Source organism: Bufo gargarizans, chromosome 4 (genome assembly GCF_014858855.1).
Source record: "Bufo gargarizans isolate SCDJY-AF-19 chromosome 4, ASM1485885v1, whole genome shotgun sequence".
NCBI classification, from domain to species: Eukaryota; Metazoa; Chordata; class Amphibia; order Anura; family Bufonidae; genus Bufo; species Bufo gargarizans.
In genome coordinates this window covers 467,189,661-467,202,931 of record NC_058083.1, presented here as the reverse complement: position 1 = coordinate 467,202,931, position 13,271 = coordinate 467,189,661, and the positions used below count along the sequence as shown (strand labels likewise).

The 13,271-nt window shown below is 42.9% G+C and overlaps 1 protein-coding gene across 1 annotated transcript in view; it reads right to left on the bottom strand.

Moving 5' to 3' along the window:
- The window catches only part of MACROD2 (mono-ADP ribosylhydrolase 2), a 2,142,907-nt gene that overhangs the window by 1,742,867 nt on the left and 386,769 nt on the right, over positions 1 to 13,271 (bottom strand). The gene's annotated exons all lie outside the window — the stretch shown is intronic.

Here is a 13,271-nt window from a genome sequence, read left to right as displayed (position 1 = left end):
TCTTCCTTGCAGAGGGGAGGGAGGGGGTTGTGAAAATGATGTTGACATAACTTTAGTATGAATTTCCTGTTATGTTATGGATTACCACCATTGGTGATTGGCAACTTGCCATATATTGAAGAACAAAAACCCCAATGGCCTTTCAGCTAAGGCCAGTAACGTGTTTTCAGATTTTTACATACATAAATATTTTACTTCTGGTCGGGATTAACCTACATAGAGTTTGTCAGGAGTGGTTAGTGATTGAATGCAGTTATAATTGATGGCCTACAGGATCGGACTATAGATTGCATGGCTTGCTGTCAATAGCTTACTATCATTGATTAAAAGGTATTAAATAAATAGGCAATGCATCACCTATATTTTTTACTATTTTAAACCAGATTGTGAAATATATTTCTTTTTCTAATCACAACGGAAAAATTTACAATGAGAAAATAAAAACTATTCTCTTTACAGGATTATGGGGGCATCGATCTTGCCGGAGCTGATGTTAACAGTCCTCAGAGCTATGCTTTACAGGAACCACATAGGCCATAGGACACAACAGACGGAAGATGTTCATTTACTTCTAAGGAAGATATTGTGGGCAAACACTGACCTGTGCAGAAGTCACTGCGCAGGGAGGGGGAGGAGTACAGCTGTGACCGTCACTTACTGTGAATGGCGGATCCTGTGTTATCTATATATAGTGTATATACATATATTATCTGCCACTGTTATCCTGTCTGTGATAAGATGACTACTGAAAATCGATCTCTATAGAACAGGAAGTGTTACCTAGTTATGAGGCTCGTGGCGGGAGTGAAAACTGCATATACTAAGATTTCTTTTACTAAAGATGACGGAAATAAAAAGGTCGTGTTGAACGAAGTATATATAGAATATATATATAGAATAAGAATATAAAAATTCAATTCGGCTACTTCAAATTTCAGAAAGAAATTCCTTTCGTGACAAATTACTTTGTCACGAAGTGCATTTCTTTTTAAGTAGTGGGCCCAATGATGGGGAATGGCTATTGCGCCGCCCCTATCATTGAACCCCTCAGGTGCAGTGTTCATTGCTGATTGCGGCATCAGAGATTAAAAATGAGGGCTTTCAAGGGTTAATTTGTTGAAAAATAAACAAATAATACTCGTGAAGAGGCCCTAGCAGCCTCTTGACTGAAGATCCTGCACGAAATCTTGTACGGAGCATAATGACGTGATCATGCTGACGTCATACGTCACCGCACATGAGATTTCCCGCAGGAATTTTCCCTGAAAAACTTGTAGTTTATTAGTTTAAAGCTAAATGCACACCAGCGTTGTTTGTTTCCGTGTCCATTCCGTTTTTTTTAGCGGATAGGATGCGGACCCCATTAATTTCAGTGGGTCCGTAAAAAATGCGGACAGTACACAGTGTGCTGTCCGCATCAGTATGTCCGTTCCGTAGCCCCGCAAAAAAAAATATAACATGTCCTATTCTTGTCCGTTTTAGGCATTGTTACAATGGATCCGCAAAAAATTAAATAAATAAAAAATTGGATGGCATACGGATGTCATCCGTTTTTTTTGTGGATCAGCAATTTGCGGACCGCAAAGCACATACGGTCGTGTGCATGTAGCCTTATGTGAGCTCAGTAGTCAAGTGGGTGTTAGTATACACACTTATACAGGGATGGCTGTCATTCAGTGAAAAGATCACCCAATTGGCTACAAAGCTCAGAAAGATTGGAAATTGAAATGAATAAATTGTAGGTTTTACTGACTCGCATCCCATAAAACCATACACCAATCTGCTCAGCTCCTCCTGCTCTATAACATGCTGCCTGCAGACTGCACTGCATTTCTTGGAAACAGGTTCTCTTTGAAGCCTTAGAATTATTGACACTAAATGATCTTACTGATGCTTGATGGTGTCTTCAAAATGTCACCCTTAGGGTACTTTCACACTAGCGTTTTTCTTTTCTGGCACTGAGTTCCGTCAAAAGGGCTCAATGCCAGAAAAGAACTGATCAGATATATCTCCATGCATTCTGAATGGAGAGGAATCGGTTCAGGATTTCTTCAGTTCAGTCATTTTAACTGATCAAGCAAAAGATAAAACCGCAGCATGCTAGGGTTTTATCTCCGGCCCAAAAAACTGAAGACTTGCCTGAATGCCTTTTTTTCCCATAGTAATGTAATAGTGCCGATTTAAAAAAGGTGAAAGAAATAAATGCCGGATCCGTTTTGCCGGATGACACCAGACAGACTGATCTGACATTTCAATGCATTTTTCTGACTGATCAGGCATTTTAAAGACAGTTCTACAAATGCCATCAGTTGGCGACGGAACTGCTTGCCGGATCACTCCGTCGTGAGTGTGAAAGTAGCCTTAGGGCTCGTTCACACAAACATTTTTTGCGTTCTGTATAAGGGCCATTTCAATGGTTCCGCCCAAAAAATAAAATAAAATGTATTTAGTATGCATTCCGTTTCCATATTTCCGTTCCGTTGAAAGATAGAACATGTCCTATTATTGCCCGCAAATCACGTTCAGTGACTCCATTCAAGTCAATGGGTCGGCCAAAAAAACGGAACACATACGGAATGTACTCCCTATGTCTTCCGTATCTGTTTTGTTTTTGCCCAGCCCAATTTTTTCTATGTAATTACTGTATACTGTATATGCCATACAGAAAAACGGAACGGAAAAACAGAACAGGAAACACTACTGAAAAAAAAAAAGCAAAACAGAAAAATGTATCCGGGAAAAAGGCCTGCAAAACACTGAAAAAGATATACAGTCGTGTGAACGAGACCTTAGCAAAATATTTCTAATATTCTTCATATGTCGTATGGTCGGCCCATTAAAATGTCTCTCCAGGTATACTCTCCAGCCCAATCTGACTTGGGAGTGGAGAAATACACAGCAAGTACAAGTACAGCGCATGGCAACCTTCTAGCACAGTGTCACGTCTCCACATCCAATGTCTGACTGGGTGGATGAGGATGTTTAGAGGGACACTTTAATGCCCACAGCCGACCAATTATCCAGCAAGAAAAAAAAAAGACCAGAGACAAAATAGCTTGATGCTTTCCTAGTGGTCTGTGGGGGTCATAATAGTTGTACCCTCATCTGGCGATATGCCACTAAAGGCCACGCTGAGAAGTCACCTGTAATACCTGTGCCATTTATTGCCCATGAACAATATAAGTGTAATAAGAAGGGTTATAGGACATAATTTACCCTTGGGTCACCTGTTGTGACAGTGGAGAACATGTCATCTCCTGATAAAGCCTGGTTAGCTGCTAGAGTTAGAAGAGTCTTTGTATGACAAAAGCCAAAGTAGTAAGACATCTGACATTAAGATCTACAGGAAAACCAATAGTATTCCATTGTAATTTACTGTATCTCAGATACGAGGGGGCGATAGTGGCTTTACTGCTCAGTTTATGGTGTTTGCTATGAGCTAAGCACTTGTCTTGTGGTTATGTAGTTGCCCTAATTTTTTCCCTAAGTCTTGAGTACCCTTTCATTACGGACTCCTCCATTAGTAAACCTTTAAGAGCATTTTAGTCTACAATACAATAAAAACTGGAAGATCGACACTTCAAATAACAGTCCCCTGTCCTAAATACAGATAATATTTAAGGGTTTGTACCAGGTTTTGAAGTTATTCCCTATCCACAGGACAAGGGAGAACAAATTGATTAGCGGAAGTCCAACCACTGTGACCACAGAGCAGGTGTCATTCCCCCGATCTGATGGAGCGCCAAGTCAAGCATACATCCTGCCACTCCATTTATTCTCTATAGGACGACCAGAAATAGCCAAGAACTGTACTCCAATATATCCAGCAGTCGCATAGAGAATGAAAGGAGTGGCAGATCGCTCCATCAGATTGAAGGAACATGATGCAGTTCTTTGGATCGGTGGGGGTCCCATTGGTCAGACCCTCATTGATCAGTTAGTTATCACTTATCCGGGGAAAAATTTTGCATAAAACTTTTTAAAGAAACGCCAAGTAATTTTCCAGACCACACACACAGGCTGAACACACATTACAGTCAATGGGACAATTCACAAATGTGATTTTGAGAGAAAATTGCAGCATGCGCCATTGAGGTCCAATTTTCACCAAGACTCGTACATTCAAGTGAATGGGTGCACGAGAAAAACAAATATCACATGGATGCAAGCTGTGTGCAGTCTGTTCACAAAATCTTTTTTTTTGTGGCTGGCACACGGACGAGTTTTAGATCACTCATCTGAATGAGCCCTACTTGCATCTCTGTGCAATAAGCATGACCTGTTCCAGTAGGTGCATTACTGTAGTTCTGTTTGAGTGGGTGGGTGCCATAGGCTCTGAACTCTGGAAATGGTGCCCGAGTTAAAGGCCGTTTCCCATCTGAGACTTTCATGGGCGGGATGGGAGTAAGCTGAGCAAGCGACACTCAGCAGTGGACAAAATTATGGAAAAATCTTAGCCAGTTGCTCTCTGCCGTTACTGTAACTCCTATAGCAGTGAACGCAAACAGCATGCTAAGCGGTTTCCGGTAGCATGAGATTTATAAAAACTGCGTAGCTTGCTGACCTAGACTGTTTGCAAAGTTCCCATCTACTGCAGTGGGAGTTGCAGATACAGCACAGTCTGCTTGGCAGTTTTTTTTTAGCTCTAGTTGATGCTTACTCTGGCTTTTATTTTTTCAAGATAACCCCTTTAAGGAGTTATCTGAGCTTTTCATGGCCAACATGAGAGTAACCCCTTAAAGAGGACCTTTCACCGATCCTGACATTGTGAACTAAGTATACAGACATGGAGAGCAGCGCCCGGGGATCTCACTGCACTTACTATTATCCCTGGGCGCCGCTCCGTTCTCCCGCTATGCCCTCCGGTATCTCCGCTCTCTAAGTTATAGTAGGCGGAGTCTGCCCTTGTTCTGCTCTAGTGCTGGCCAATCGCATTGCAGAGCTCACAGCCTGGGAGAAAATAACCTCCCAGGCTGAGAGCTCTGCGCTGCGATTGGCCAGCACTACAGCAGAACAAGGGCAGACTCCGCCTACTATAACTTAGTGACTGGCGATACCGGAGGGCATAGCGGGAGAACGGAGCGGCGCCCAGGGATAATAGTAAGTGCAGTGAGATCCCCGGGAGCCGCTCCCCATGTCTGTATACTTAGTTCACAATGTCAGGATCGGTGAAAGGTCCTCTTTAAAGGGGTTATCTTTAAAAAATAATGATCACCTATCCTCAGGGACATTGGTGCTGTCTTCATATATTTTTTTCTATACTCAGGATAGGTCATTATAACATCTGCGGGGGTCCGATTCTCAGCACCTCAAGGAGCTGCTGGATTCAATGGAGCCCTGATGAGCGCTGCGGGCTCCTGGCAGCTTTCCAAGCATGACGCCATACGTCTTAGAGTGGCAGTGCTTGATATTGCAGCTCAACCCCTTTGACGTGAATGGGGCTGAGCTGCAACTAGGCCCATGTGAATGATGTACGGTGACATCACATGACCTAGGAAGAGGCTGAGGCGCTTACAGAGCGCCAGCCTCTTCTGACAGCTAATTGGGGGGGGGGGGGGTACCGTGTGTCAGATACCCGAAGATCAGACGTTGATGACTAGGGATAAGCAAACTTGTGTTTTCAAGTTCGTCGTACAAGGTTAGGGTTATCTAAGAATTCCTTTATGGATTCCGCTACCATGGACCATAACTTATGGTCCGTGGTAGCAGAATCCATAATGAAATTCTTAAATAACCAGAACCTGAAAACACAAGTTCGCTCATCCCTATTGATGACCTATTGTCAAGGACCTATTGTCATGGGTGCCAGAAGATCAGCGAGACTGGCAATACGTGGTTTGATCTGACAGGTTCCTTGTGGATCAATTCATGTCTGTGTTGTTTCGGGTAATGGCCACACGCCTTGCCTCAAATGTTGCTTATGTGGGCATTTAACCTTTCCTATTTATTGTGGCTTCTCCCACTATGCTGTGCAGTTTATAGCTTCAGTCTTGTGGATTGCTGGTGTTTGGATCTCGGCGGAGTTCCTGTGCTTCCATAGCCATTTGAAGTTAAGTGTCTTCTTCCCCTTTTGTTTATTGTTTGGCTTTTCTTGTGTTGCTCTTTTCCCTGTCATTTGTGTTTAGGCCTGAGGGAGACTCCTGTTCGTCCTACCGTTTGGAGGAACAGGTTGTCTCTTGTCCTGACATTAGTACTAGGGTCCTACAGGGTGAGTTAGGACTTTATGTTCCTGTGTATAAACTCACCTACCACTGGGGTCAGTTTATACTTGCAGTCAGTCAGGACTTTCATTATGGTTTCTCCTTTGAATAGTTTACAGGCTTTTTCCCCTCACCCCTTTCCCTCCTACGTTCGGTGTGGGCTTCCCTCCCACACCGAAGCGCGACACCTATCCTGACAATAGGTCATCAATATTGTCTCCCGGATAACCCCTTTAAAGAATTCACACCCTGCACACAGGTAGAGCAGTCATTGGGCTTGTTGCACCTTAAAATGTTTTTTTAACTCTTTGCAGAGAGGGAACTGGTCATAAGGCTTGGTGTCAACTGCAACACTGGCGGCCTATACACTTGGGCACTGGATTGGCACAGCAGTGCAAAGCTAGTACTGCCATGCAAGCGCCATCAAGTACCATGGGTATGGAGCTATTGTACCCTAGAAGAAGAAGTGCAAAAAGTCATCTTTAGCCTTTGTATGAAATCAGAGACACAGGGAGATATGGAACAGTAAAGGCCACGAGTTCCTCCATAGAAACCTCATTAGGCCTCTCTACAAAACAGAACTGTAATACAGCCATGTTTATGAGAACAGATTTGTTTTTAAAAATCAACTTTTTTCATTTCTCCAGGATTTCATTGACATGATTCAACAGTTCCATGAGGCTGTGTCAGCGTCACTTTCATGCACTATTATGAGGGCAGCTGACGAGACAGACAATGCTGGAGTGACAGAGACAGTCGCTCCAGGAATCAATAGTCTCTGTGACAACAGCATTTTGCCGACACATCAGAATCAGATGTGTGCAGTAACCGTGCTGCGGGTAATCTGCATCCCCTCCGTTTCGACTGCCACATTGATAACACATGATTTAGGGCTCATTCAGTCGACCGTATACATTTTTGGGGTCCGCAAATTGCGGTTTCGCAAAACATGGATACCGGCCGTATGTGTTACGCAGTTAGCAGAACTGAACGGCCAGCCCTATATTAGAAATGCCTATTCTTGTCCACAATTGCGGACAAGAATAGGACGTGCTCTATCTTTTTGCGGAGCCGTGGAACGGAAGTACGGATGCGCACCTTTTGCGTCCCAATTGAAATAGACTCAAATATACGGTCATGTGAATGGGCCCTTAGGCGGAGTGCATACTTCAGTTATTTGGTCAGTTATGTCGATCAGTTATTGTGAGCCAATACTAGATGCAAGTCAAAAACACAGAACAGGTGCAAATTTTTAAGTAGGCTTCACTATTGGTTTTGGATTACAATAACTAATGGAAATAACTGACCAAATAACTGAAGTGTAAACTTGTCCTTACTCAGTCACACAGAAGAACACAGTCACACAGCGAACCCCAAGAGGAAGCGGCCTCCAACTATTTAAAGGAACACTAAAGGAGAAGTGAGGAGCAACTTTAAGAGAAGTGTACAGAACATATCTGCTAATATCATTTACATGTCTGGAGGTTCTCAGGACTGAAGATATGTGACAGTGGCTATGATATTCTGATCTCCATATGACTATCGATGTTGAGAAACTTTATGCTTGGCCTCTCCTGATCCCAAAAGGGCCTAATATGATGCACAGTAAATAGATACAAGACAGACTTAAGCTAGTTTCCATTTATGAAAAACCCTAGTTGTCAGCTACTTACCTAAAGGTTTGTGATAGGGTTCAATCACCCTTTGCCCATAGAACACGAGTCTATGATTTGCTGCCATCAGGAAGACAGAGTAGAGAGTGGCTAGAGAACATCTCTTTCTCCGTAGGATGGAATATGTCCATCCATTACATGAACAGTTAACTGGGCACCCTGTAATGCTTTATTCCCCCTATGGAGGCGCTGCAGAAGAGTTGAAAGTTTCCTCATAGATCACAACTAAGGGCTTGGGCTCCCCAGCAATGGGCTACCCAGTGGTCAGCTAATATATGGGGACTACATTTAAAGGGGTTGTCTCACTTCAGCAACTAGCATTTATTATGTAGAGAAAGTTAATACAGGGCACTTACTAATGTATTGTGATCATCCATATTGCCTCATTCATTTTTCCATCACTTTATACTCTGCTCGTTTCCATGGTTATTACCACCCTGCAATACCCTTTGTGCAGTCCCACGGGACGGCCACCAGAGAGGCTAGCGCTTTCTCCTATAGTGTGCAAGCACGACCACCACTGATATATTGTAGGGTGGTCATAACCATGGAAACAAGCAGTGTATAATGTGATGGAAAAATGAAGCCAGCCAGCAAAGGAGGCAATATGGACATTCACAATACATTAGTAAGTCGATTGGATTAACTTTCTCTACATGATAAATTCTATTTACTGAAGTGAGACAACCCCTTTAAAAGAGCAGTAACTCTAAAATCCAAATGTGTGTAGCTGTTGATAAAACCTACATTTTAGTAGAACATTTCCAGTAGATGAAAATAATGGTCAGTGAGGAACTGGTAAACTTTCCTGTGATTGAGAAGACCCTGCCAAACAGCACCTCACATCTCAGCTTCCTGCACGTTCCTTCTCTGAAGTATAAAAGTCATAAGGGACACAGTTATAGGGGGCGCACGGGTAGCATTTAGACCCAGGAGCCTTCAACTTGCAGCTCTGTGAGTAATATAATGCCAATGTCGGCAAATCTCAAATAAAAACCTACGCTGGATCCAACCAGGCATATGGGTAACGAGTAACGGAGAGAGTAAATCTCTCATGTACAACTGTTAGAATTTATCTCGTGTTTCCAGTAGTACATTGCCACATTTAGAGGAAAAATATAGATTTTTTTTTAGATTACTGTGCGCTGCCATATTCCCAGCAGTGTGGTGAGGTGAACATGACATATTTGGCAGCCTTATTTCCCTTCTTGCACGACTCCTGGCTCCAGCCCTCTACTTCTTATTCACCCATAACTTAAACATATGTGAACCAAAATGTCCTTAATAACCGCAACAAGCCTTTCTTATTTCTAAAAACACTTTTGTAGAACTTTATGCTTTGTCGTTTGCTTCCCTTTGGCTCTTACTTTATGCACACATTTCCCACAGAAAACACTTGCCTCATTTCACCTCCATTCAACATAGGGAGGGACCAACTTTCAAACAAATGACATCGTTAGCGTGCATTGTCTCGCCTTGCACCGTGCCAGTTGGAAAGCGGCAGTGGAACTGAGGGAGTCGTACGGAGGCGAGTCTGCTTTAAGACACTCGCGCTTCATACTGGATTTCAAAAACCAACAAGAGGAGACTATATAAAAAGCAAGCAATGACATTCGACTGACGTTAGACCTTGACGATTCACATCCTGCGATGCCGCAGCTTCTAATTGACAGGCAAAAAAAATAAAAAAATGAAATAAGGAAACATCAAATCACTTAACGTGTAGATCTGCATTTATTCACCACTAAATTATACTTCATAAAAAGTTGAGGGACAAAAAAACGAAAAAGAAGGACTTGTTGGAATCGAATGAAATGTTACAATTGAAAAGAGGCTCTAGGATACTGTTAGACCACTTCTAGCCTGGATCCAAGAGGAGATACGGTTGGGCATGGTTCTGTATGGTATCCTGTGGCACGTTTGCCCACAGATGTTACAGCTGGACTTGCGGATCCTGCACACTCGTAGACTGACCAAACTGGAGTCCCAGCTGGTCTTGTATATCGTCGATTGGCGATAAATCTGGCAACCAGGCAGGACAAGGAAGTGTCGTCATCTGGAGGAGACATTCCTGGGAAACCCTTGCTGTGTGTGGGTGAAAAATCGCTTTTGGAAGTCCTGGCATAACACTGACATTTCTACCCGAGTCTACATTAAATGAATATCAGCTGGAATGGCCAACCATCTTCTGTGTATGGGGGTCTTTCAACTCTTCCCTAAAGGCAGATGTCGGGGGAAAGAAGGATCGGTCATGTTGGGTAGTGTTGAGCAAAGAGGATTTCGATCTGAATTTCAGGAAAATTTGATTTGCCTCAAAGCCAAATTTCCTCACGCTTCATGGTAACAAATTTTCCCTGAAATGCTGAAAAAAATGAAATAAAAAATACATACTCGCCTCATCCATTTGCGTGCGGGCATCCTGATTTAAGATACCGCGCAAAATCTCGTGCGCTGTGACATATGACATCACCACGCCAGCCTCGTGATGACATCATTACGTTACCATACGAGATTTTGCGCGGTGTCTTCAATCAAGATAGCCATTTGCGATAAAATGGGGGTATTCTTTATTTTTTAACTGATTAATCGCTGAAAGCCCTCATATTTAATCTCAGATGCGGTGATCAGTGATGAACGTGGAATCTGAGGGGTTCAATGACAGGGGGCAGCGCAGTTGCTGTTTCCCATCATTGCACCCGCTACATACAAAGTCATTCATCACAAAGCAAATTTCTTTGAGAAATTCGACTAAGCGGCCAAATAGAATTTTCAGTTCATCTCTACTGTTGGGTTTTTAACATATTTGATCCTTCATTTTCCCATGAGATGAGAGGGGTGTCTGTCAGCGGCCTGTTTCCCATTCCCCAAGGAGAAAACATGCACATTCAGACCACCCTAAGTGTGCACAGACTGAACAACAAATAAAATTGTGAAGTGTTGCAGCTTTCCGTAATTAGGACCCACTCCTGGTTTTGGCCGCACATCTCACTCCAGAGCACCTCTGATTAATACCGGTGTAATATACAAGTATGCCTGGCACAAATGTAAAGAAACTGTGTAGCGAAGAAGGGCCAACACTCACTTGATCATAAAGCGAGTGCTGATCCTTCTTTGCTATATACTAGTGGGACGCCTTCCCTGGACATGCGCACCACGTGAAAACTGCAGTGCCGACCCATCTTCGAGAGTAACAGTGTGAACATAACCTACCATGGATCTCCTATGTAAGCAGCTGTTCCCGCCATATCTGTTGCCAGAATGATCACTTTACCAGCAAGAACATGGCAGACCAGAGGGAAATTCAAACATCCCCCGGGGCAGATGTGCCCAGACCGGCATTTCATATACCAGTTTTAGTCTAAAAGCCAATTTTTGTAAACCGTGCCAGGCATCTCAGTAAATTTGGTGCATCCAGCGCCAGAAATTACAACTTTAGCTGGCGTAGATCTTAACTCTAACTTATGCCAGTTTCTGGAGTAAATTATAGCAAAGGCTCATGCACAAGACTTGATTTTGTATCCATATCTGTTCTGCCTCTTTTGCGGATTACACACGGACCCCTTTATTTCTATGGATTCACAAAAAGAAAAGCACGGGTGGCACACGAATTTCATCTGTGCACTGTCCAGACCTGCGTGTCCGTTCCACAAATTATAGAACATGTTCTGTGTTCTTGTTCGTACTGCAGACAATAGTCATTTCTAGTAATGGGAGTGAAAAATAAAGTAAAAAGTGCAGATTGTACAAAATGTCTGTATTTTGCGGATCCGTGGTTTGCAGTACTATGAACACGGTAGTGTTATACACCATAAGTGTTGAAGACTGTTTGATATATTTGCCCCAGTATATATATATGTATGGGCAGCATGGTGGCTCAGTGGTTAGCACTGGTGCCTTGCAGCTCAGTGGTCCTGGGTTTGAATCTAATACACAATGTCCTAGTGCGCTCCTGCCCATACACCGTTCGCTGCGATCCCTATTGTCTAGTGCAAGGAATCCGTACTCCAAACACCGCTGAGAAGTCAGTAATGTGTGAATATAGTGAATTGACAGCACGGCAGAAATCAGGACTTTGGGTGCCAAATTCTTTAGTAAAAAGGCAAAATCATCCGTTAAAGTATATTAGAAAAATGATTTTTAGGGCATTTGCTAAAAGGTTATATAAAGGTTTAGTTACTCCCATCTTCCCTATGACAGGCTTTAGCTGCAGACTTCTGGTTTCACAGCAGATCATCCAGGCAGACAGCGGTGACTGTACAGACAGTTCAGCAGAGGTCACGCATGGTTTATCTTTTCCGCATATTTAGCAACTCAATCATATTATTGTAATTTAAGACTGTTGGTCTGAACCACATACAAAGAGACATCCAGTGAAGTACAGGTCTACGTGGTCTATGAGATGATCCCTGTAAGGAGCTGCATTCAGAGAAGGTCTCGGATATACACTGCTAAGGATAAAATCCACCGTCTATGCTGCCGAATCTATAGCGGTCTGCTGTTTATGACGGCCTGTTTCCACTTACTGAACAATCAATGCTGACTGTTACTAAACAGCATCTGTCTAAACACAGGTCATAAGGAATTGATGAGGAGCGGTCACCTCTCCCGACATGTCTGTTATATTAACTACTTGCATTCCCCATGTAATAACAATTCCGAACCATCTATCCTTATGACTCTATGATGTGCCGTTCCTTTATTATTCCTGCTAGAATTTATGAATCAATTCCTAGCAGTTTACAATGAAGGTCCAGCTGGTTGTCACCAGTTGAGGGTGTGTCCCTGCACAGTCTGACACTATCCAATCAGTGCTTTCAGAGTCAGACTGTGTAGAGACACACCGCCCCCAACTGGTAACACCCATCTGGACCTTCATTGTAAACTGCTAGTAACTAATTCATAAATTCTAGCAGGATTAATAAAGAACTGGCACATCATAAGAATTATAGTCCAGAATTATTGCAAGTGGGGTGAAATTATTTGTAAAACAGACATGTCAGGAAATGTTACCTCTTTAGGGAGGAGGGGGGGTTCCGTGCAGCGTATCAGAAGGGAATTTAATTTTGGACTTATTGTTCTACATTGAGGGGGACAGGGCGAAGCAGAATTCTCTCTATTAATAAGATTATATATTAGGAAATTGCTACTGGTGCTAGTACTGCTCGTGCAATCCCACAACCCCCAAACACCCCCCCCCCCCCCAAAAAAAAAAAGATACGGATTTTCAGAACCTGACTGCAGAAGGAATCCATTTCTTTAGGCTTTTGCAATACAATACGTATGTATTAAAGGGAAATCTTGGCATATGCCATATATAATAGATCAGTTTTATTTAACACATTTTTAGTAATTCGCATCTTCATTACTTTGGAAAAACCTCACGTTTCGGCCCAAATCC